The sequence below is a fragment of the Oncorhynchus mykiss genome, chromosome 3 (assembly GCF_057628025.1).
Source record: "Oncorhynchus mykiss isolate SJ-2025 chromosome 3, ASM5762802v1, whole genome shotgun sequence".
Lineage (NCBI taxonomy): Eukaryota > Metazoa > Chordata > Actinopteri > Salmoniformes > Salmonidae > Oncorhynchus > Oncorhynchus mykiss.
The window spans coordinates 47,867,374-47,891,270 of record NC_143024.1 but is presented as its reverse complement, the minus strand read 5'-3'; the positions used below and the strand labels follow the sequence as shown (position 1 = coordinate 47,891,270).

The window sequence follows — 23,897 nt, the reverse complement described above, 5'->3', positions numbered from 1 at the left end:
CAGTCAATGAGCCAATTGAGGCCACAATAGGTCTCTCTGGTGGCTTATCCAGTCGTTTGTGGATTTTTGGTAAGGTATGAATGATACTCCTGATTGGATAGTCTACTTTCATGAACTCATATTCTTTCCACTTTCCATAAGAGACATCAGCTTGCAGTGAATCTCTTTGAACAGTGGATTTAGCTCAAAAAGGGTTTTCGTTCTATGGAAAATGTCATTCTACATTGTGTCACCCATAGTCTGAACACTCGTCTCACCCATACTTGACAAATCCACATTTGGAGTCTTATCATTTATGGGACAAAATAACTCCATAAGTCTCAATGTACAAAATAATTTCTAAATCTCTATTATTATTAGAGATATACAAATGTTTTTTTTGCACCCACTATGCATCATGTCCGCAATGGTCATGTGAGGTGAAATGTATATATTTTGGGATGTGAACACATGTGTGTTTGACCTGACGAAGATCCGTTTTGGATCGAAACATTGTCAATAAGCAGTGAATTGGGAGCTTTAACAGAAGCCTTCTTGTTCTATACTATGTTTAGAAAGGAACCAATATTTTTCCCAACACGCAGTCTGGGTTTTTACAAAGTGCAGGACAAGCCATTTAATCAGAATGCATTAGATAATGCCTACATACATTTTGGAAGCTAATAGAGTGCCTTTAGTTTAACTATGACATTTACAGTATATTTGGAAAGTGTTCAGACCCCTTGACTTTTTTTTTTTTTTTTACCAAACAGCCTTATTCTAAAATGGATTAAATAAAAACATGTCCTCATCAATCTACACACAATAACCCATAATGACAATGCCAAAACAGGCTTTTAGACATTTTTGCAAATGTAAAAAAAAAAACTAAACAGAAAAACCTTGTTTACATAAGAATTCAGACCCTTTGCTATGAGACTTGAAATTGAGCTCAGGTGCATTCTGTTTCTACAACTTGATTGGGGTCCACCTGTGGTAAATTCAATTGATTGGACATGATTTGGAAAGGCACACACCTGTCTACAGTACTTAAGGTCCCGCAGTTGACAGTGCATGTCAGAGCAAAAACCAAGCCATGAGGTCAAAGTACAGCGCTGAGACAGGACTGTGTCGAGGCACAGATCTGGGGAAGGGTACCAAAAAATGTCTGCGTCACTGAAGGTCCCCAAGACCACAGTGGCCTCCATCATTCTTAAACAGAAGAAGTTTGGAACCACCAAGACTCTTCCTAAAGCTGGCCTCCCAGCAAAACTGAACAATCAGGGGAGAAGGGCCTTGGTCAGGGAGGTGACTCTGAAAGAGCTCCAGTTCCTCTGTGGAGATGAGAGAACCTTCCAGAAGAACAACCATCTCTGCAGCAATCCACCAATCAGGCCTTTATGGTAGAGAGGCCAGACGGAAGCCACTCCTCAGTAAAATCACATGAGAAGCACCAAAAGGACTCTCAGACCATGAGAGTCATCTGGTCTGATGAAACCAAGATGGAACTCTTTGTCCTGAACACCAAGCGTCACGTCTGGAGGAAACCTGGCACCATTCCTACTGTGAAGCATCATACTGTGGGGATGTTTTTCAACAGCAGGGACTGGGAGACTAGTCAGGATCAAAGGAAATATGAACGGAGCAAAGTACAGAGAGATCCTTGATGAAAACCTGCTCCAGGTTCACCTTCCAACAGGACAACAACCCTAAGCACACAGCCAAGACAACACAGGAGTGGCTTCGGGACAAGTCTCTGAGTGTCCTTGAGTTGCCCAGCCAGAGTCCGGACTTGAACCCACTCTAACATCTCTGGAGAGACCTGTGCAGTGATGCTCCCCATCCAACCTGACAAAGCTTGAGATCATCTGTGGAGAAGAATCGGAGAAACTCGTCAAATACAGGTGTGCTAAGCTTGTAGCGTTATACCCAAGAAGGCTCGAGGCTGTAATCACTGCCAAAGGTGCTTCAACAAAGTACTGAGTAAAGGGTCTGAATACTTATGTAAATGCATTTTTCCCCGTTTAATTATTTTTTTAAAAGTGTTTTTGCTTTGTCATTATGCGGTATTGTGTCATCATCTGCACAACATCATCTTCTCTCTTTGTGGGCGCCAATGTGAGGGTTTATGGTAGGAGAAATTATGAGTTCTGTACACTGAGTTCACAAAAATAGTCGTAAAGGGACCAAATATGGAATTGGAACAGCGTTATCTTCTACCAATAAAAATGTACAGCTGTTTGTAGGAGTTTAGAGTGACGAAAAGTAGCTAGCTAATGTCAGCTAACAGCTTTGTCATGTCTCGTCATTGAGCAGCCCAATCGGGGCCGTTGCTATGGTTACTCACAGGTTGAAGAGGGTGAATACATTTAGAACAATAGTGTAGTGATGATGAAGAATTGTAAACACCAAGAATAGCAGTTAGGAGGCAGCGTGTCATCTTTTTCAGCATTGTGCACCATTCTCTAAATAACTGAACTGCCTAGTTTGCCTGTCTGTAAAGAGAAGGGCGGGCTGTAGGTTAATACTGCTACTCTGATTCAATAGAGCGAAACAGTCTCCACTCACCCAAAAATCGAAATTTCTTCTATTTGTCCCAGACAATTTTTCACAGACCTTTACAGCAGTCTCCTGATGTGGTTTAAGCATTGTTATTTTTCTATTTAAAAAGTGTAATTTTCAGAGCGAACAAATGAGCGCAAACCAGATGGGATGGCGTATTGCTGCAGAATGCTGTGGTAGCCATGCTGGTTAAGTGTGCCTTGAATTCTAAATAAATCACTGACCGTGTCACCAGCAAAGCACGCCCACACCAATCACACCTCTTCCTCCATGATTCACAGTGGGAACCACACATGCAGAGATCATTCGTTCACCTACAAAGCCACGGTGGTTGGAACCAAAAATCGCACATTTGGACCCATCAGACCAAATGACAGATTTTCACCGATCTAATGTCCATTGCTTGTGTTTCTTGGCCCAAACAAGTCTCTTCTTATTGGTGTCCTTTAGTAGTGGTTTCTTTGCAGCAATTCAACCATGAAGGCCTGATTCATTCACACAGTCTCCTTTGAACTTAACTCTGTGAATAATTTATTTGGGCTGCAATTTCTGAAGTTTGTAACTCTAATGAACTTATTCTCTGCAGCAGAGGTAACTCTGGCTCTTCCTTTCCTTTGGCGGTCCTCAAGAGAGCCAGTTTCATTATAGAGCTTGATGATTTTTGCGACTGCACTTGAAGTTTTTTACATTTTCCACATTGACTGACCTTCATGTCTTCAAGTAATTATGGATTGTCGTTTCTCTTTGCTTATTTGAGCTTTTCTTGCCATAATATGGACTTGTTTTTTTACCAAATGGGGCCATCTTCGGTGTACCACCCCTACCTTGACACAATACAACTGATTGGCTCAAATGCATTAAGGAGGAAAGAAATTCCAGGCACACCTGTTATATGCATTCCAGGTGACTACCTCATGAAGCTGGTTGAGAGAATGCCAAGAGTGTGCAAAGCGTGACTACTTTGAAGAATCTCAAATATATTTTGATTTGTTTAACACTTTTCTGGTTTCTACATGATTCTATGTGTTATTATTTCATAGTGTAGCAGGTTCAAGGGTGTGGGGTTTCCATATCACCAAGATCAATAACAAAACATGCAACAGTAGCACAACTAGAATGCAAGTGGAAGTTTATTAGGAATTTTTGTAAACTGGAGAAGGGGGAATTCACCAATTGCTTCACAGTCCACGAGCCATTCTCGTTGTCCGCTCTGTTTTCCAGGGGTAATCCTAAAAGTCGAGTCCTCAAACAATCCGGTTCGGTACACAAGGGGGGGTAATCCGACAGTCCAGGTCACAACAGGTAATCTCACAGATATTGTTCTCTCTTCTCCCACTCTTCATAACACACATTTTTCCCTCCTTTCTCTGCCCCTTTGTGCAGGCCACTTCCTCTTTTATCCCCAAGCACTCATTGGCTTAATGATCCACAGCCACGCCTCGTTGGGGCAGGAAGTCCATATAAGGCTCGGGGGTAGAGCCAAGATATTTCCCTTCAATAACCACTCCCCTCACCTCTCCCTGCCATCACCCACAATAGTTTTGATGTCTTCACTATTCAAATAGTAAAAATAAAGAAAATCATTGAATGAGTATGTGTGTCCAAGCTTTTGACTGGTACTGTACATGTTAGTGAAAGTCACCTTTCCACAGTCAGACGCTACAGACAGAAGTTGGCAGATCTGTGGTACCGACTTCAGACGAGACCCACAACACTTGTGGTGGGTCGTAGGGCAAAACAACCAATATGTTCATGTTAGTGAGAGTCACGTCTTTCCACGGAGGGGTCATAATAGTTTGTTGAGCAAACCGTTCGGACGCTACAGAAGAAGTTTTGAGAAAAACTATTTTCAGGATGTCTCATCATAAGCCGCGGGAAGTAGGGTACTGCACTGCGTCATTAATAGTCCTGTATTAGCTGACTGATATAGCCGTCTGCAGCCCAGGCAAAACTCTAGCTCTGAATTTTAAGTCAAATGTTGAGTAATGTTGATGTTTAACTACGAGAGAAAGAGACCAAATCAAGACGCTGGACAGGGTGGAATCAAGTATAGCAAAAAGGCAGTTTATTAAAGTCAAAGATATCTTGTCCTTGCAGTTAAGCGTGCACGGACCTATTCATATAGCTCAGAAGGAGTTAGCTGAAAAGGCTGCTTAAACAGAGTGTGCAGCGGATTTTGTACATAGAATGACGTAGGTTGATTCTTGTAGTTCTGTCTTCTGACTGGTCGGTGAAGGTTGGAGGCGGGCCTGCTCTAGCCAGAGCAGGAGCCCCATTGGTGCACAGCAGAGTCCTCTGCTCTTGGCACCCGACCAGTAGAGGGGAGTGGAGTGTGCGTGTGCGTGCTCATGAAATGTTTGTGTGTCAAGGAAGCGTGAGATAGGGGGACTGGCAGTGTCTGCTTTAGGCTCAGGTGTTTCCTGTTTTTGCAGGAGTGCATGCAAGGGTCAATGTCAGTGAAATAGTTTGGCACTCTAAGCTCGTTAGTGTTGCAGGATGTTCTTTGTAGTTTACAGGGGAGTGTATTTGAGTGATGGCAGCTACGTGTCCTTCGGATCATGTTATTGCATGTAGGCTCTAAACTTGACTGAGGACACTGGGCCCAGAGTTATCTGAGGACATCCGGTTTAACCAGAGCATACACCACCTCGTTCAGCCAAGAGCACGTCTATTAGACGTGAACAATAGAAATAGAATATGGAGCAACCAAACAATTTGGTAGAAACCAAATTTTGAGTCCCCCTCTTCACGTCTTTTAAGACGTGAAAACTATTTAGAACCGAGAAGGAGGAGATGACGAAAACAAAAACCCCCTCTATTATGCAGCGAAACTAGGCAATAAGACAAGGACCAGAAAAGGCAACACTAGTGCTACACATGGAATGGGCAAGAGGAGAAGTCAGGAGGAAGGGGTTCCTCAAAAGGTGCAAACACTGCCTCAGGGTCATCAACCCCCAAAAGCGGGTACATATGGGCCTGGTCTGTAGGCATTGGGGTAATGGCAGTGGTAATCACTCTAGTGGCCAAAGTGCGGACGCAAGGAATACAGCAACAACCACACAGGGTTAGGATAGCCACAAAAACAGCTACGGACACTAGGACAGAGGAGATCAGGGTCTTATATTTACCGAACGCATCCATCCAGGAGTCCCACATAGAGGTGTCAACCCCAGAGTGGTATTTCATTTTACCATTAAGGGTCCGAAGTCCCTCTAGGGCAACAGTTAGACTACCATCTGTGGCTGTGTTATTGGGAATAAAAGTACAACATTGCTCACCGAACATGGCACATACACCACCTCGTTCAGCCAACAGCATATTGACTGTGATTCTGTTTTGGAAGGCCTTTAGGGATGTGACTGGAGAGAGTGATGTTAGGGACGGTGTCAGGGATAGGGGTAGGGGTAAGTGGAGTGGCAGGGTGAGATAGGTGTTCAATTAACCATGTGAAAGTGCCCAGGGACACCCCAAATATCAGTAGGAATATCACAAATAAGGGGCCAGATATCCCTAGCCTTGCCCAGGGAGAGAGAAATATCCCTCTAACTGGGCGAGGTTCCTTTTTCAGGGGAGGCGGAATTAGAGGCCGCATCTCCTGAGTCAGGAGTGTCTTTATTTGGAATCGAATTTAGACTGCTCAAATCAGCTCTGACTTCTGTCAGTGTTCTGGAAGGAGTTGGGGCTGGGGCGCAATGTGTAAGGTGGTGCCAAGGTGCGCCTGATTTACCTTTGACCTGGACTGAGTGTGAAGTAACCTCCTTCACTTCGTACGGTCCAGTCCACCTGGGTTCCAGCCACTTTCTTTTGTGGACTTTAACCCTCACCCAGTCACCAACTTTTACCTTCAGTGGTGGCGTGTCCCCCGGCAGCTCCCCCTCTTGGACCTTGCAAACCTGGGTAGAGAGTGCTGCAGAGAGAAGCGTCAATTTTTCACATAATCAGACATTACAATTTGTTGTACATCAAGAGCGGGCATATGACCTCCCTCCCTTGGTGGACCAGGCATGACTCTTCCAGTCATTTTCTCATGAGGAGAGAGATGGGTGCCTGCTCCTGGTGAGGCTCTCATAGCCATCAGTGCCAGAGGCAGGGCTTCAACCCATGTCAACTTCATACCTGCACACACTTTAGCTATCTTAGCTTTCAACTTTTGGTTTGACGTTCCACCAGATCTCGGCACCGGGAATGGTACACATAACCGAATCTGTGTGTTATGCCAAATCTTTCTTCCACCTGTCTTAGGTGTTTGTTACTGAAATGTGAGCCACTGTCAATATACCTGGGTATTAGTTTGGTTTGTAGCCACTTAATGACTGACCTAGCATTCTCTTTTGCTGTTGGTATTGCTTCTAACCATTTGGACACCTATCTACCATAACTAAGAGATAGCGTTCTATGCTACTGTCCTGAAAATATGCATTAGGTATGTTTGATATGGTTTCTTCGGGTTGTGTCTGCCACAGATGCTGCATTTGTCACAAAATAAGTCAGTCATTACGTCGCAAAATAAGTCAGTCATTACTTTAATTTGAGGGTGCCACCAGATGTGCGAGACCTTTCGAAGGGTCTTTAGTTTCACCAGTCCTTTGTTCTTTGTTCTTTGTTCTGCTTCCTCCCCCTCTTGTTTCTGGAAAAGGACGGATGAGGTGAATTCGTCTTTTACAGAAACATCCAACCGCAGATAGATCTGTTGTCAGTTGTGCAAAACCTGTTGATGATCCGGGTGCGAGAAGGTTCATTGGTATGGGGTAAAAAAAAAAATATATATATTTTTTTTCTTCAGTATGTTGGCTCCCTTCTCCTGCAGCGGGTGGGGGACATCTTCATTGCCAGGGCATAGCGTCCTGGGTGGTTGTATTCCGGCTGTTCCTGCTGCATATAGCTAGGTTCTGGTGGGCTGTAGTGTAGAGGTGGGGGTCCTCCTCTTCCTCTCCCTCTTCCTGGTGCTCCTCCACATCCTGATAGTGAAGGAGGACAAGAGTGGCATAGTTCCTTTCAGTAGGGTAAGATCTGCGCAGTTCATCCCATAAAATGGTCCTGAAACGATCTAGGGGCAGGGTGGGTGGCTGGTCTCTGAGGTCGGCTGCTGTCATGATGCCATGGTTGGTGGCTCTGGCTAGTAGTGCTTTCATGTCTCCTAGGCAGAGATCCAGACCAGAGGTCAGAGTCTGCAGCTGGAATAGCCATGCAGAGGCTCCTCCATGTAGGCTGGGCATCTGTTCCATCAGTGTTGTCAGGTCAGTCATTTTCCAGGGTTGGTACTCTACGTAGCGTGGATCAGCTGCTGGGAGTAGAGGATACATGCTGGCTCCACCCCGTTCCAGGTCCCAGTCTTCTCTGGTGGTCACTCCTTTAGATCTTAGTCCAGCCACCCTGGCAGACTTCCGGGTGGCGGTCGCCCCCTGTGTTTCGGTTACGTCAGTCACCTTTCCCTTCATCATGCCTTCGATGTGGTACTCACCCATCCCTCTGCCTTCATCGTTCATCAGGCCCTTCACTTGGGCTATTGATTCACTTAGTTCTCTTCTTAAGTGTTGTATTTCACAGTCTATTTCTGAACTGGTGGGTGTCTTTCTGTTGCTGTCCTCATCATCTTTCGTTTCCTGACTCTCGTGGCTGAGGTAGGACCCTTCCTCTACTTGGAGGCTACCCGGGGAACACTTTGGTGGTGGGGAGTGGCTCACCCTCTATCTACCCTCCTGTTATTCCGAAGCTCATAGCCCCATTCAGCTGGCCCGCCTGTACAGTTAGAACTGGGGCCTGTATTGCGGGCTGGGTCCTGGTGAGGAAAGGGTTACCATTGAACAGGTTGTGAGATGGGCCTCGTTGATTATGCCCCATTGAGTATGGCGGAGGTTGGGCCACCTCTATTGGTATTTCTGGGTATAGTGAGGGAGGAGCAGACACCATGCTGGTGTTGGCAACTTGGGGAACTGTGGGTAAACTCTCGAGTGGAGTTTTGGTCTCTGCTGAGGCCACACACATCATGTCCAGTTTTTTTTTTTTTTTGTAGCACCCTCCTACTCTCTTCTATCGCCCATGTCCCTATTTTCAACTCTGCTTCGGCTCGCTCTCTCTCTTTAGTGCCTTCCTTTTTGAACAAATGAGTCTTGTTCCCCTCTGTCTCACTTGCTCTCGTCCCCTCTACGGCTTCTTCTAGCCCTCTCTGCATAGATTGGAGTTCCTCGTCTACTGGAGGTCCCCCTCTAAGGTAACCTGCCTGTATCCATTTCAGTTTTATCCTTCCCACACTTTCTTCACTTTGATATACTGTTCTTTCCCTCCCGCTCTATCAATCATGCACTGTTCTATTCAAGTATTCTATTCAAGTATTCATTGAACTTGAGTTTGGGTGTAGTTGAGCCAGACATGTTATCACAAAATAATTACATGAACTGCTAAGGTAATTATTAACGCTGTTAGGCAGGATATAACTAAGGCAGTGATTATCTGAAAAAGGTCTTATTTGGCTCCTAATCCTTATTCTAGCTCATCTGGTAATGTCTGTAATGTGTCCTCTAGGTTTCAGTCAGTCCTCTGTGTATGTGTGTTTATTTCTATCTTTGTATACTTAGCCCGTCCTTGGTCGAGACCAGGGATGTATTCGCGGTGCCGGCACAGACTTATCTCTTGCACCCCACCCTCGCATACAAAGGTTTTATCAGTAATGTGGTGGCAGTTACGTGTGTGTTTCTCCGGTATTTTATTTGAATTTGTTCAGCGATTTATTTAGGTATTTTCTAGAAATGATTCGCAGATTTCCTAATTCAGCAATCACCTTTTGGAACAATATATTAGTACATTCAAGTGGTTCTATAACAATTGTCAGAATAATTTTAGTACTTTAGGAAATACCAATAGAAATGGAAAAACTAAAAGTCAGTGTTTAACTCGGCGGCTGTCAATCAAAAGTCAGTGCTCAGCTCGGCGGCTTATTTAAGTACTTTCTAGAAATAATTCAGTAATTTCCTTTTGGAACAATATATCAGTAAATTTAGGCGGGTGTGTAACAATTATCAGAATAATATTAGCATCCTGGGGAATACCAACAACAGAAAAAAGAAAATAGCAACCAGTCAGCATTCAGCACGGCGGCTGGTTTAAATCACAGCTCGGCGACTGGTAATAACAGTATTTGGCTCAGCGACCGTCAATATTACACCGTTTATCTATTTACAGCATGGCAATCATTCCCCAACAAATGTTTTGTCTGAATTGGGCACAACAAATTCGCGGAACGTCAAATCTGGTTATATTAATTATAGTTTGATGTGCAATGGTCACATCATTTCCGATCTCTGTCTTGTGGAACGCCAAACTTACATGTACTATATCTACTCGACTACACGTCTTACACAACCTATTAAATAGTACACAACTTATTTAATAGGGCATTTTTCATGCAGATTCAGTCGATCTAACCACACCTCCACAAGACCTATTCGATAGTACACAACGTATCAATAGGACATTTTACATGCAGATTCGATTCATCTATCAATTAACTATAACCACACCTCCACAAGACCTATTCGATAGTACACAACGTATCAATAGGACATTTTACATGCAGATTCGGTTCATCTATTAATTAACTACACCTCTTACAAGACCTATTCGATAGTACACAACATATTAATAGGACATTTTACATGCAGATTCAGTTAATTATCTGTTAACTACACCTCTTACAAGACCTATTCGATAGTACACAACATATCAATAGGACATTTTACATGCAGATTCAGTTAACCAGTCTCTATTTATGCAAGATATCTTTTAATCATGCCTTAATTTCTTAAAAGTAATTTAACAGCAATTCATACTCACACTCAGTACTACTGATCAAAAATTTGGCAATTGACTAAAGTATAATATGCAGATTTTTGATTTTACAGGCTCTTTACCTTTTATGTCGAGTACTCTGATCAGTTTCCTGAGGCAAGTTGAATGGCCGATGTCTCCTGGCGACAGGTCACTCTTCCGTCTGGATTGCACCCAATGATTTGTCTCCTCTCACATCAACTTGCCATAGATCGAATTCAGATGTTGAAACCATCCTCTGCTACCAAGTTTTGTTGATGTTTAACTACGAGAGAAAGAGACCAAATCAAGACGCTGGACAGAGTGGAATCAAGTATAGCAAAAAGGCAGTTTATTTCATCTGAGTATTTGTCATTGTTAGGAATTTAATTCCTCTATATGTTTAATACCCAATTAAATGAATACACTCAGCCCATTTCTAAGGATTTGTAAGAAACTTATTTGCATAAAATGGGCGGAGACCAGTCTCAAAATCAACCACTAGCGTTTATTCTCGAGAGTACTGAACATGATACAATTTACAACAGGTTATAAACTGAAAATGACGTCATTAGGTTTCGAACTGTCCCGTCTCTCCTCCACTCCGGTACAATGGCAGTATAGTTCTCAAGCCTTCCTACATCGACCCCCACCAGTATAGATAATATATGACCAAGCCAAGTTCTTCCTGTGTAGATAAGCATTCTAGCCAGTCTGACGATAAGTTAATTTGTTTCTACCAAGGAACAGACAGTCATTGTTCTAATTCTTGAATATAATTACACACATTATATTCAGTACTAGAATTAAAATAAAATTCATACATCTATACAGTAACATAATAGTATTCTGATTAATCAGTCCTGATTGAAATGTATACATAATTAGTCATTATTGAGAAAAAAATCCCTTAACAATTATAGTCAAAATAACCATACATTATGCTTTTTTTCTTTTCAAAAGAAATGAGCTCAGGTCAATGAGGCCTACAGGCCATAAATAGCAAATAGAATTTCAAAACTTGTTCAAACAAACTTAAGTTGATAAAAGATCAAAGACAACATTAGGTGATAATATATGTATTATTATTGATTTATAAATCAGCTATAATGGGGCGGTCATTTTGGACCGGGAACAGAATTAATTAACATGAAACGAACACAACAGGAGGGTTAAAAGGCCGCATGGTCAATCTGACGTCTGTCTATATTGTAATTGTTTTTAATAACCTGCCCAGGTGTCACACCCTGACCATAGTTTACTTTGTATGTTTCTATGTTTTGGTTGGTCGGGGTGTGATCTGAGTGGGCATTCTATGTTACATGTCTAGTTTGTCCAGTTCTATGTTCGGCCTGATATGGTTCTCAATCAGAGGCAGGTGTTCGTCATTGTCTCTGATTGGGAACCATATTTAGGTAGCCTGGGTTTCACTGTGTGTTTGTGGGTGATTGTTCCTGTCTATGTGTTTTCACCAGATAGGGCTGTTTAGGTTTTCGTTACGTTCTTTATTTTGTAGTGTTTGTATTGATTCGTGTTTTACGTTTGTTTATTAAAACATGGATCGCAATCTACACGCTGCATTTTGGTGCGACTCTCCTTCTCATACAGAAAACCGTTACACCAGGGTCTGTGGTTGAAAATTAGCTGGCTGGCTAAAACCGGCACTTTTACTGAAACGTTGATTAATGTGCACTGTCCCTGTAAAAATAAAATAAACTCTCTCAATTTCAAACCCCCCCCCCCTCCCCCAGCGAAATTAGCCTAAATGTTAGCCTATTCTTAGCCTATTGTTTTTGTGTATTTCAATAAAATTGGAGAATAATGCTTGTTCGTCATGTCATCATCAATCAACTACATTACAATTAAAAACAACTTTAACTACCACCACCGATTTATGTATGCTAGCTATACTACCAGCTTAAAAAAAAAAAAGATTTAGATTTAAATAAAGATATATATTTTTTTACATTTAACCTTTATTTAATTAGGCAAGTCAGGTAAGAACAAATTCTTATTTACAATGACGGCCAACCGGGGAACAGTGGGTTAACTGCCTTGTTCAGGGGCAGAACAACATATTTTTTTTACCTTGTCAGTTCAGGGATTAGATCCAGCAACTAGCCAGTTACTAGCCCAAAGCTCTAACCACTAGGCTACCTGCCGCCCCTGCCGAATTCAAAATGTTATGCAGCACAAACAGCCCAATTTATCCTAGATGGATTTTAGTAACCGCATTGTGGGTCTGTTACATTACATCAATCATTAAGGATTTGACAAATATCCACTTTGTTAGATCAGATTTGTTGAATGTGCGCTAATCCATTGTCCTTCTATCCCACACAGTCTGATTTCTTCAGCAGGATTAATACATGCTCTTTCGTCTCCGGAGACGTGCTTCGAACAGCTACTGTCTATCAGGTGCGCATAGGCAAGAAAAATGCATGTTTAGAACTGATAATTGATTGCATGGTGCAAGAATGAATGCAATTAATTGATTATTGTATGTTATGATGGACACAGCTTTGTAGAACCAAGGATACACAGCCTCTGCTCAACAAACTCGAGAACGAATTGTTTGGGGGCAGCAGTTCGCAAACAATATTTTGCATATAAAGCCTTGATTACATTACCAATAAACACTCTGTTACGTCATGCATTTCAAATGGCGATTTTAACAGAGTGGAAATATAACGCCCCCTTGCAGTAGAAGGCTGCGCTGCTCGATGGAAGCAGTGATGCCAATTTAGCAATTTTGTTGCTAGATTTAGCAACTTTTCAGAGTACCCTGGCAACTTTCTTTTCAAACAGCACTTAGCAACCAATTTAGCTACTTTAAAAAAAATTCCCAGCACTTTAGACAAAAACTTAGAAGGTATGAAATCTTCCTCTACTTCTCTGCTATTCAAATCTGGAAATAAGAAAATAAATATCTACTACCAATCAAGAGGTGCAGCTGTTTTAGTCACTACATCAACTAATTTAGCTAACTTCCCAATGTTGAATGAATTGCCATTATATAAAATTATAACAATGGGGGAGCAGATCCTAAGCATGAGACAATGAGTAAACATTGTGACTTTTGAAACAAATTAGCTACCTTGACCATTAACTGGAACTGTCATACACGTTGATCCAGAGCTTCCCAAACATGCTCAATTGATGACATGCCTGGTAAGTATGCAGTCCATGGAAGAACTGGGACATTTTCAGCTTCCAGGAATTGTGTACAGATCCTTGTGACATGGGGCTGTGTATCATCATGCTGAAACATGAGGTGATGGCGGCAGATGAATGGCACAACAATGGGCCTCGGGATCTCGTCACAGTATCTCTGTGCATTCAAATTGACATTGAAAAAATGCAATGGTGTTCATTGTCCATAGCTTATGCCTGCCCAAACCATTGCCCCATGGTGGTGGGGTTATCTGTGTACAACGTTGACATCAGAAAACCTCTCGCCCACACGTCATACACTTGATCTGCGGTTGTGAGGCTGTTTGAACGTACTGCCAAATTCTCTAAAACAATGTTTGAGGTGGCTTATGCTGGAAGAATGAAAATGTAATTCTCTGGCAACATTTCTCACCTGCAGTCAGAATGCTAATTGCACACTCCCTCAAAACTTGAGATATCTGTGGCATTGTGTTGTATGACAAAACTGCACATTTTATAGCCATTTCATTAAGGTGCACTTGTGTAATGATCATGCCGTTTAATCAGCTTCTTCAGGCCTTTCTAGGGAGTTTTTCCTAGCCACCGTGCTTCTACACCTGCATTGCTTGCTGTTTGGGGTTTTAGGCTGGGTTTCTGTACAGCACTTTGAGATATCAGCTGATGTACGAAGGGCTATATAAATACATTTGATTTGATTTGATTTGATTCTTGATATACCACACCTGTCAGGTGGATGGATTGTCTTGTCAAAGGAGAAATGCTCACCAACAGGGATGTAAACAAATTTGTGCACAACATTTGAGAGAAATAAGCTTTTTGTGCGTATCCTATTTCAGCTCATGAAACATGGGACCAACATTTTACATGTTGCATTTTTGTTCAGTGTATTTAGACAAAAAGTGAGGGTGAATGAAATCTTCATCTACTTTTCTAATCTGAAGTCAGAACAAAAAGGTATTCTACTGATAAAACGATACCGCTGTTTTGCTAGCTGCATCAACAACATTTCCTCTAACTTTTTATTAACAGAAATTTTGATACATTTCCTAAAAAGTGAAAGGGTGTGCAATCTTCATATACTTCTCTGCTATTCAAATCTGAACTCAGAACAAAAATATATTTTTCCAATCCAACGGTACAGCTAGTTTAGTAACTGCATGAACTGCTTTTTTCCCTAACTTTTTGAAACAATTTTCCGTTTTGACCACTCTCCCAACAAGTAAGACAAAAAAGTAGAGCATATGAAATCTTCCTCTACTTATCTGCTTTTCAAATCTGATCCGGAAGAGCTTCCACCAGTCAAGAAATAAAGCTGTTTTAGTAACCCATCAACAGCTTTCAGATGCAGAATGTAATGTCAGATGCTAGCAGATTCATTACCAAAAATAACTGCAAATTCCAATAGAACAACATCACATTTTGAAATTAACTTTCCTTGCTTTGTCTAACAATACTATCATGAATCTAGCAAAGAAGTTGAGTTTCAGAGCGGAGTATTTATTTATTTTCATAGCACAAACGTTTGCCAGCATGTTCTTACTTACCATAACTACTGACCACAACCACACAACTAGTGACCACTACTGAACAGAACGACTGACCACAACTACTAAACCACACAACTACTGACCACAACTGCTGCTCTGGTCTGCACTAGCTCTGGTCCAGCACTAGTCCTGGGCATAGCTAGGTAGCTCAGGTTTGCACTAGCTCTGGTCTAGCTCTTGTTTGCACTATACATTATTATTATTATTATTATTATTATTATTATTATTATTATTATGTTACAGCTAGTTTAGTAAGCGTATCAACTGCTTTTGTGTTGTTGAAATAACTGCTGTTTTGACCACTTCCCCAACACGTAAGACAAAAACTACTGTCCACAACTACACAACTTCTGACCACACAACTACTGAACCACACAATTAAATGACCACAACCACAAAACTACTGACCACAACTACAAAACTACTGACCACAACTACTAACCACTACTGAACACAATTATTGACCCCAGCTACTGACCACAACCACACAACTACTTACCAAAACTACTGACGAGTACTGGCCACACAACTACAAACCACAATTCTACTGAACCACACAACTAATAATCCCAACAACACAACTACTGACCACAATTACTGACCACACAACTACTGATGTGGTCTGCACTAGCTCTGGTCCAGCTCTGGTCTTAGGTGTAGCTAGCTAGCTTTGGTTTGCACTAGCTCTTGTTTGCACTAGAAATTATAACTACATAAGTGTGCATAGATTAATATATAACACCCAACAACAATAATTGTAACTCTTGAACCTTTCAAGTTTTAAACAACAAACTAACTTTCACATGTTAAGGCTATCCTATCATATCAGCCATCCAATCAATCAACCTACTTTTTCAACTATAACCATTCACCACCATTACTACTGCAGACACTATCACGACTATAAGTTATTTCAAAACCATACTTTAAAACATACTTTCCTTCAGAAAATGTACTTTTCAGTGATCACTGTTAGCCTAAAGAGCTTATTTATTAGATAGACCTACTGATAGCTGGCTGTAGCTCTACATATGAACCTACTCTACATAGTTCAATTACCACAAAAATAATTTCAAGAGCTGTCATCACTAGATGCACCATCATATTTCTCTCCCCAAATAATAGCCTAAACATTCTAATAATTATATCATCATTCAACTAAAATGAAACTTATGTAACAGTATAACTTTAGACCGTCCCCTCGCCCATACCCGGGCGGTAACCAGGGACCCTCTGCACACATCAACAACAGTCACCCACGAAGCATCGTTACCCATCGCTCCACAAAAGCCTTGCAGAGCAAGGGGAACCACTACTTCAAGGTCTCAGAGCAAGTGACGTCACCGATTGAAACGCTATTTAGCGCGCTAGCCGTTTCACATCCGTTACACTTACACAGAACGTTTTACGTTGCTTCGCGGCAAGCAGCACTGAGGCATGCATGAGAGCATCAGCTGTTCCAGACGACTGTGTGATCACGCTCTCCGTAGCCGACGTGAGTAAGACCTTTAAACAGGTCAACATTCACAAGGCCGCGGGGCCAGACAGATTACCAGGACGTGTGCTGACCAATTGGCATGTGTCTTCACCGACATTTTCAATGTCCCTGATTGAGTCTGTAATACCAACATGTTTCAAGCAGACCACCATAGTCCCTGTGCCCAAGAAGACTAAGGCAACCTGCCTAAATGACTACAGACCCGTAGCACTCACGTCCATAGCAATGAAGTGCTTTGAAAGGCTGGTAATGGCTCACATCAATACCATTATCCCAGAAACCCTAGACCCAATCCAATTTGCATTACCGCCCAAACAGATCCACAGATGATGCAATCTCTATTGCATTCCACACTGCCCTTTCCCACCTGGGAATGCAATTCATTGACTACAGCTCAGCGTTCAACACAGTCCAAAGTAATAAGGTTGTAAAAAGTAATAAGTAATAATAAGTAATAAGGTTGATATAATCTATCAAAGTAATCAGACCAGATATTTTAATATACTGAACTTTGACTATATTTCACCGCTTCGCTTATTTAAAACTTTTAAAACTTTTTCCACTACTATCAAAGCGTACAAATACTTTCAAAGAGCTGAAGCAAGTCACACAAAATGGATAAATGTGGAAACGAAAGCACCAGCCATACACCTTGATGGATGACACTTCCTGCAAATGGACCCATGATCAAGCAACAAGGAGCCCTCTCTGAAGCATAGCTGATAGATGGGTTGGTTGTTTAGTAACAAAACCGATGCGCCAAAACAGACAGGCTTGGCTTAGATTGTTAATAACATGTAAACTATATGGAAAACATAAATAAAGTTGCACAATGAGCACTTGTCTCGCAAATATATTGTTACAGTTGTTGGTTAGGTAGCCATATTAGCATAGATGTGACAGTTAAAACACCTCAATACACGACATGATATCAAGAACAAGATCAAACGAGCTGAAACGAGCCACTTAAAATTCACCACGACAGTTTCTTGTCATTGTTGCTAGCTATCTGGCCATCAGAATCATAAAAACGTATCGTTTTCTTGACATTATGTAATCAAAACAAGCACATAAAGGCTTCATAATTCATAAAGGTCATGTTAATTTACCAATATTATCTCATAGAACAAAATGTATAAGGTCTTAAGCCTTAGTAAACTTCAGACCTTATTTTCGGCATTTATCCCAAAACCCCATTCTTTCCCCATTTGTTTCCCCCATAGGAATGGCTGAACGAACCAGAGGTAACTCATTTCTGTTTTTTAGTACTACAAGCTGGCAAGCTCTATACCCACCACAAATTATATCAAGATCCAAAGCTTCAATTAGAACAGAGGATCCCCCAGTGTTCAAGAATTATGACCTCCCTCACCCCCATCACTCACATTCTAGTTACAATAGCCTACTAGTTGATTGTACCTGGGGAGTTGATGGGTTGCTGGCAGCAGCCAACTTTGATTAAAGCTAACTCTAGGCCTGTGGCCTCCTTGCAAGTTTAAATCACTTAACCGATCATCAATGGCAACATAATGCATTGCCCACAAAGGGACTATTACAGGGGTAAGCCACAGATACATATGTGTCTCGATTCAATTAACCCCTTCCCTAGAGTGAGAGTGAAGGGAGGTTCAGAGAAAAGAGCAAGGTAAAGAATGTACATTACCTGTAGACTACACAGCAAAGATACATTTTATTTTAGCAAATTCAGAGGTTAGCCCCGACCAGGACAGGAACCCTGATCCAGCGACTGCCAACCTGAACCTTAGCAGTTACGCCTACAGATTAAATTACATTTAAAAAAATAAACCCGGACGACGCTCGGCCAATTGTGCGCTGCACTATGGGACTTCCAATCACAGCCGGTTGTGATACAGCCTGGATACGAACCAGGGTGGCTGTAGCACTGAGATGCAGTGCCTTAGACCGTTGCGCCTACTAAGGTCGCTACAACGTAGAGTTAAGCTTAATGACTATTTTCACAAACCTCTGTTCCTGTGTTGCTTTTGCGCAGTTATACTCAGTTATACTCAGTGGTTGAAAACATAAGGCATATTTTTTTTCCACCATAGTAAACTGTGGGGCAGGATTAATGACACTTTATTAAAACTGTTAAATAGCAGCAAACTCGTCAGGTCAAGTAAATCATGAAACATTTTGATTTATGTTCTCTTCCAGAAAGGGGAAAGTAACTATGTAAATGATAAGGACCTCTGTGTGTCTCACAATTGCAAATGACTTTCATTTCCTGTCAGGCAGCAGCTCTTCACACAGCTTGCCTCCATATTTATTTATTTTTACCTTTATTTAACTAGGCAATTCTTTTTTTCAATGACGGCCTAGTGGGTTAACTGCCTGTTCAGGGGCAGAACGACAGATTTGTACCTTGTCAGCTCGGGGATATGAACTTGCAACCTTTCGGTTACTATGCTCTAACCACTAGGCTACCCTGCCGCCCCATATCAAGGGGACCTTAAAGTCTAACCCATGCTCCCCGTAGCAGTTGGGCACTGGGCAGTGGCCACACACCAATACTCCATACTAGGGGACTTCAGGAAGTGTGACCCATGGCACCCATTAATTGTTGTGGCTCTGATGCAGTGTTGTGGTGATGGTGTGGGATGGCAGTGCTGTGAGAAACATGGTCAGTAAAGGTACAGCCCCTCAGGGGGCCAACCAGACGTTTAAAGGTCAGTGGACATCAGAGCTCTTAGGTGGTGAGTCACGGCACGCTTGCCCCTGTCACTTCATGTCAAATGGTGTCATGGCGACGCAGACAAGCCATGGGGGTGAGGGGACGCTTGCTTGTTTTTTCTCTCACAATAGCGTGCAGTCATGATGTTTATACACAAAATACCTTTGTGCACTATACCACCCTGAGCCATGTTAAGTCTATGCATCTGCATCATCTAGCGTGTTCAGCCTTCGTTCCTTCAGTTGACTCCAGAACCTCAACAAAAAGAGATGGGAGGGAAGGACAGAGAGAGGAAGGGAAATAAAAAATAGAGGGAGGGCAACAGGGTGGAAGAGAAACAGAGTAGGAGGGAGCGATAGACAGAGCAAGAGACGGTGGGAGGAGCAGAAGCTGGTGCAGCTCTCCGTGCTGCTACAATATGACTCTGACAGGCTTACGTAACCAGGCTGGCCTTGCACTCGGCTCACAGCAGACGCCAGCTGCACTGCCTGTTATATAACTACATTAGCAGCTCCTCTGAGCTAGCCAGAGCATGCGCCCAGCACTCACTGCCTGCCAGCACAAGAGAGATCTGTACTGCAGCCAACACACACACACACAGGGTCTACAGGGGATAGGAGTATGAAGGATGGAAATACAGAACCAGTGGAAATATAGTATAACCATGAGTATGAAATTAAAATGTATGACTTGGTACAGCTCCACTTGATACCCAATCAGTATGCCTTCAGCAGAGCCCATGGTGGATGAGTTACAGTTTTGGACCAGTCCTACTGGGCCTCCCTGTCAGAGTGAATCTAGTTGAGGGGGCCTGACACAGACCCTATGTACCAGGCAGCCCCCTCCCACCCCCTAACCTAGCGCCAGGTTCCCCATCCTAGAGAGGCCTAATTGGGATCTAAATGTTTCCAGCATAGATATGCCAGCAGAGCCTAAACTGAAGATCCCCCTCTGTGCAGTGTAATTCAATGTGCCTGGATCCCACACTTAAAATGCAATTACTCATCAGACAGGCTTTCCCAGTCATTTTGTAATCAGTGGTGGTCAGCGGTCTTATCCAAATCAATATGATATGGCTGAAGACTATGAATTATCCTTAGGAGATTATTGTTAATGGACCTGTTTGTCTGTAACATTGAAATGGAGTTCACAATGTGAAAAATTCCAACTGACTATCTTGCACAATAAATGAATCCAACAGGAAAAGGGGGTTGACATTTCAAAAAGACTGCAGAGGGGAAAACTCTGATGAAGATCTGGGGTCTAATGAGGTGAAACATTATGAATGTTGAAGATAGAAATGTAATGAATAGAGAAAACAATTCCCTATGCTACCTTACAGAAAAACCTATTTGTTCTTTAAAATATACTGAGTATACAAAACATTAAGAACAACTGCTCTTTCCATGACAGACTGACCAGGTGAAAGCTATGCTCCCTTATTGATGTCACTTGTTAAATCCACTTCAATCAGTGTAGATAAAGGGGAGGAGACAGGTTAAATAATGATTTTTAAGCCTTGAGACAATTGCGTCATGGATTGTGTGTGTACAATTCAGAGGGTGAATGGGCAAGACAAAAGATTGAAGTGCCTTTGAACGGGGTATGGTAGGTGCCACGCACACCAGTTTGTGTCAAGAATTACAACACTGCTGGGGTTTTCACGCTTACCAGTTCTGTGTGTATAAATAAATGGTCCACCACCCAAAGGACATCCAGCCAACTTGACACAACTGTGGGAAGCATTGGAGTCAACATCCCTGTGGAACACTTTCGACACCTTGTAGAGTCCGTGCTAAGGTGTTCCTAAAGTTTGGTATGCTCAGTGTATTTCCTTCTGAACAGTTTGTATTGTTGCACCCTTCTGAATAGACCCCTGTGCATACTTGATCTAAATGGCAAGAAAGGGAGGAGAGCTCCGTGGGTTAAGCTTTGCTGTGAGAGTCTACAGTAGAGTCACTCTCACAAACAGAGTCACTCTCTGGGGGCGCAGTAACTAGGAATCACAGTCTGTAATGAACAATGCCATGAGGCTCAACCAAGCACGGTGGGGGACTACCATGGAATGGTTCGTTATGCTATCTATCATTCGCCTACAAATTACACCAATTATCCCACAAGGAAATTAAGGTGGGATTTATGCCGGTGAATCTAATGGATACAGAGGGAAGGGAATATGGAGAAGCTCTCAGCCCATCTAAGATGCATTGTCAATGAGAAGACGGTTTGCCTGTACACTACAGCTCTACTAGAGTTGACATTTTAGATAGCTGGAGTTTATGAGGTGATGATTAATATGTGAAGGTGTTTGTGTGCATCTGATATCTATTATTTGGTTTAGTTTAGTTTTTCTGTGAGAGAAAGCAAGCGAGCTAGAGAGCCAGGATGAGCCATCTGAAGCTGAACTGAGTGGGAGTTCTATTCTGTGCAAGCTCTGAGAAAAGTACACTGTAGATTTTTCATTAGGGAGAATGAGGGAGACAGAAAGGAGAAACATTGTGGAGGTTTGCAGGAGGCTCCAGAGCTTGAGGACAGTTATTTTTAAAAACCGAAAAGGCCATAACAGGTTTGTAGAGGAATAGGTTATAGATAGATAGACTATCCCGCTGCTATTCACATCAGAGACTGTCTGCAATGACTCTGTGTGCTCTGAGAGGGTGAAATATAGTGTATTGACAGTCAACAGGAATGTGTTTTTGTACAAGTTTGTGTATACATGTGTGTGTGACAACATAGGACCTGACAGAACCCCTGCAGCTGAGCAGAACCATGTGTCAAGGTCAGTGTGCACTTACATTGAGTGACGACACAGAACTTCAACTCTGCCAAACACTGTGTTCCAGCCGTACTGTAAGTTCAACAGAGAGCATAGGATGAGATTCTGCCTAACAGCCCTCACATAAGTAACCTTACACATACTACAGTGGATCCAATCTACAGTTCAGCTTTATCCAAGCAAAACGCTCTTTTCATACTTACGTGTGTCTATAGTCGTCTAGCCTCGATTATCTGTCCCCACTCTTTAATTGTTTGGGAACTCTTTTCCCAATGTCAGCCTGTGACACAATGCATAAACCTTGTGATCAGTTGAAATCTGAGGGAAGCCAGCCAGGGAGATGAGCAGTGACGAGAGGCAGAATGTCCTAAGGACTCATAGGCTGTGCCAACTGGAGTCTGTGATAGGAGCAGCCAAAGTCAACATGCCCCGTCTGCCAGTGAGGCCAGAAGGAAATAACACAGAGGAGGCAGGCAGCTGCATGGAGCCCTGTCTCAGTCTCCGGTTGGAACATAGAGCACCAAGACCAGCACAGACCAGACAAATCTCTATATCCATCATCTAGTGAGCCAAATGGGTTAGATCTACAGTACCCACTTAAAATCTTACAATCTAAAACATACAACACACTACTGTGTTTTATGGGAATATTAATAATGCTTTGTTGGCAATTAAAATCTTACAGTATGGGATGGATTTCATTCTCAGATGCTTTGGTGGCAATGAAAAGGCTATGAGAAGAGAATGTCAATTTAAAAGGCTCAGTGCAGTCAGGTTGGAATAATACTTTCATAATGGCATTTTAGTGTAAGAGCTGTTTGAAGAGACCGCCTGAAATTTCAGCCTGTTTTGGTGGGATGGAGTTTTGGCCTTCCTGGTGAATTAGTTAACAGACAAATAAGAAAGAGAGTTCCAAACCTCTTTGCCAATAACAGCTAGATTTCAGTTTTTACCCTCCCCAGTATAATTTTAGACCGTCCCCTCGCCCATACCCGGGCGCGAACCAGGGACCTTCTGCACACATCAACAGTCACCCTCGAAGCATCGTTACCCATCGCTCCACAAAAGCCGCGGCCCTTGCAGAGCAAGGGGAACTACTACTTCAAGGTCTCAGAGCAAGTGACGTCACTGATTGAAACGCTATTTAGCGCCCACGCTAACTAAGCTAGCCGTTTCACATCCGTTACACCCACTCAGACCACTCACTCACTCAGTCCAAGCAAAATTCTTGCTTGAGAAATTGCTAAGAAGCTATTTTTGTTTCTTTTAGACCATTTTAAAGCTGCAATATGTAACTTTTTGGGCGACTTGACCAATTTCACACAGAAATGTGTGTTATAAATCTGTCATTCTCATTGAAAGCAATTCTAAGAAGCAGTAGATCTATGTGCGGTTTTTCTAGGCTTCTTTGTAAGTTTTGTTTTTGCGTCTTTTACTTGCGGTTTTGTATACCAGCTTCAGACAATTGAAAATAATTAATATTGAGATTAAAAAAAAAAAAAATAATAAACATCTGTATTGGACCTTTATGTTCTGTATTGGACCTATGTTCTTTACATTTTCCAGTTTAGTTTGTCAATATATTTTTTTCCATAAACTTTTTTTTGTTCTCTACATTTAGAACTTTCACATAGAAATTAAATGCAACAATTGCCTGTCATAGTGCGTTTTGATGAAAACAGTTGGACGTAATGACGTCATACCTTAGAAAAAAGGTTTTCGCAAAAAAACTAGAATGTGGAATAAAAATGTGCTTGAAGTGTTTCCATGATCCTACTAGGCACTTTGCTCATTAATAAAGTGGTGACAGCATGTATGCCCTCCCACCTATCTGTTTCATGTCTCAGGTAGCCTGCAAAAACCTGC

General features: G+C 42.2%; 1 long non-coding RNA gene across 1 annotated transcript in view; it reads left to right on the top strand.

The window, feature by feature from the left end:
• Positions 1-8,494: 8,494 nt before the first annotated feature.
• Positions 8,495-23,897, top strand: part of LOC149984566 (uncharacterized) — a 32,961-nt gene continuing 17,558 nt past the window's right edge. Inside the window, exons 1-2 of the long non-coding RNA XR_016494663.1 lie at positions 8,495-8,752; positions 12,688-12,762. This is a non-coding gene — a long non-coding RNA (uncharacterized LOC149984566). The remainder of the gene's footprint in view (positions 8,753-12,687; positions 12,763-23,897) is intronic.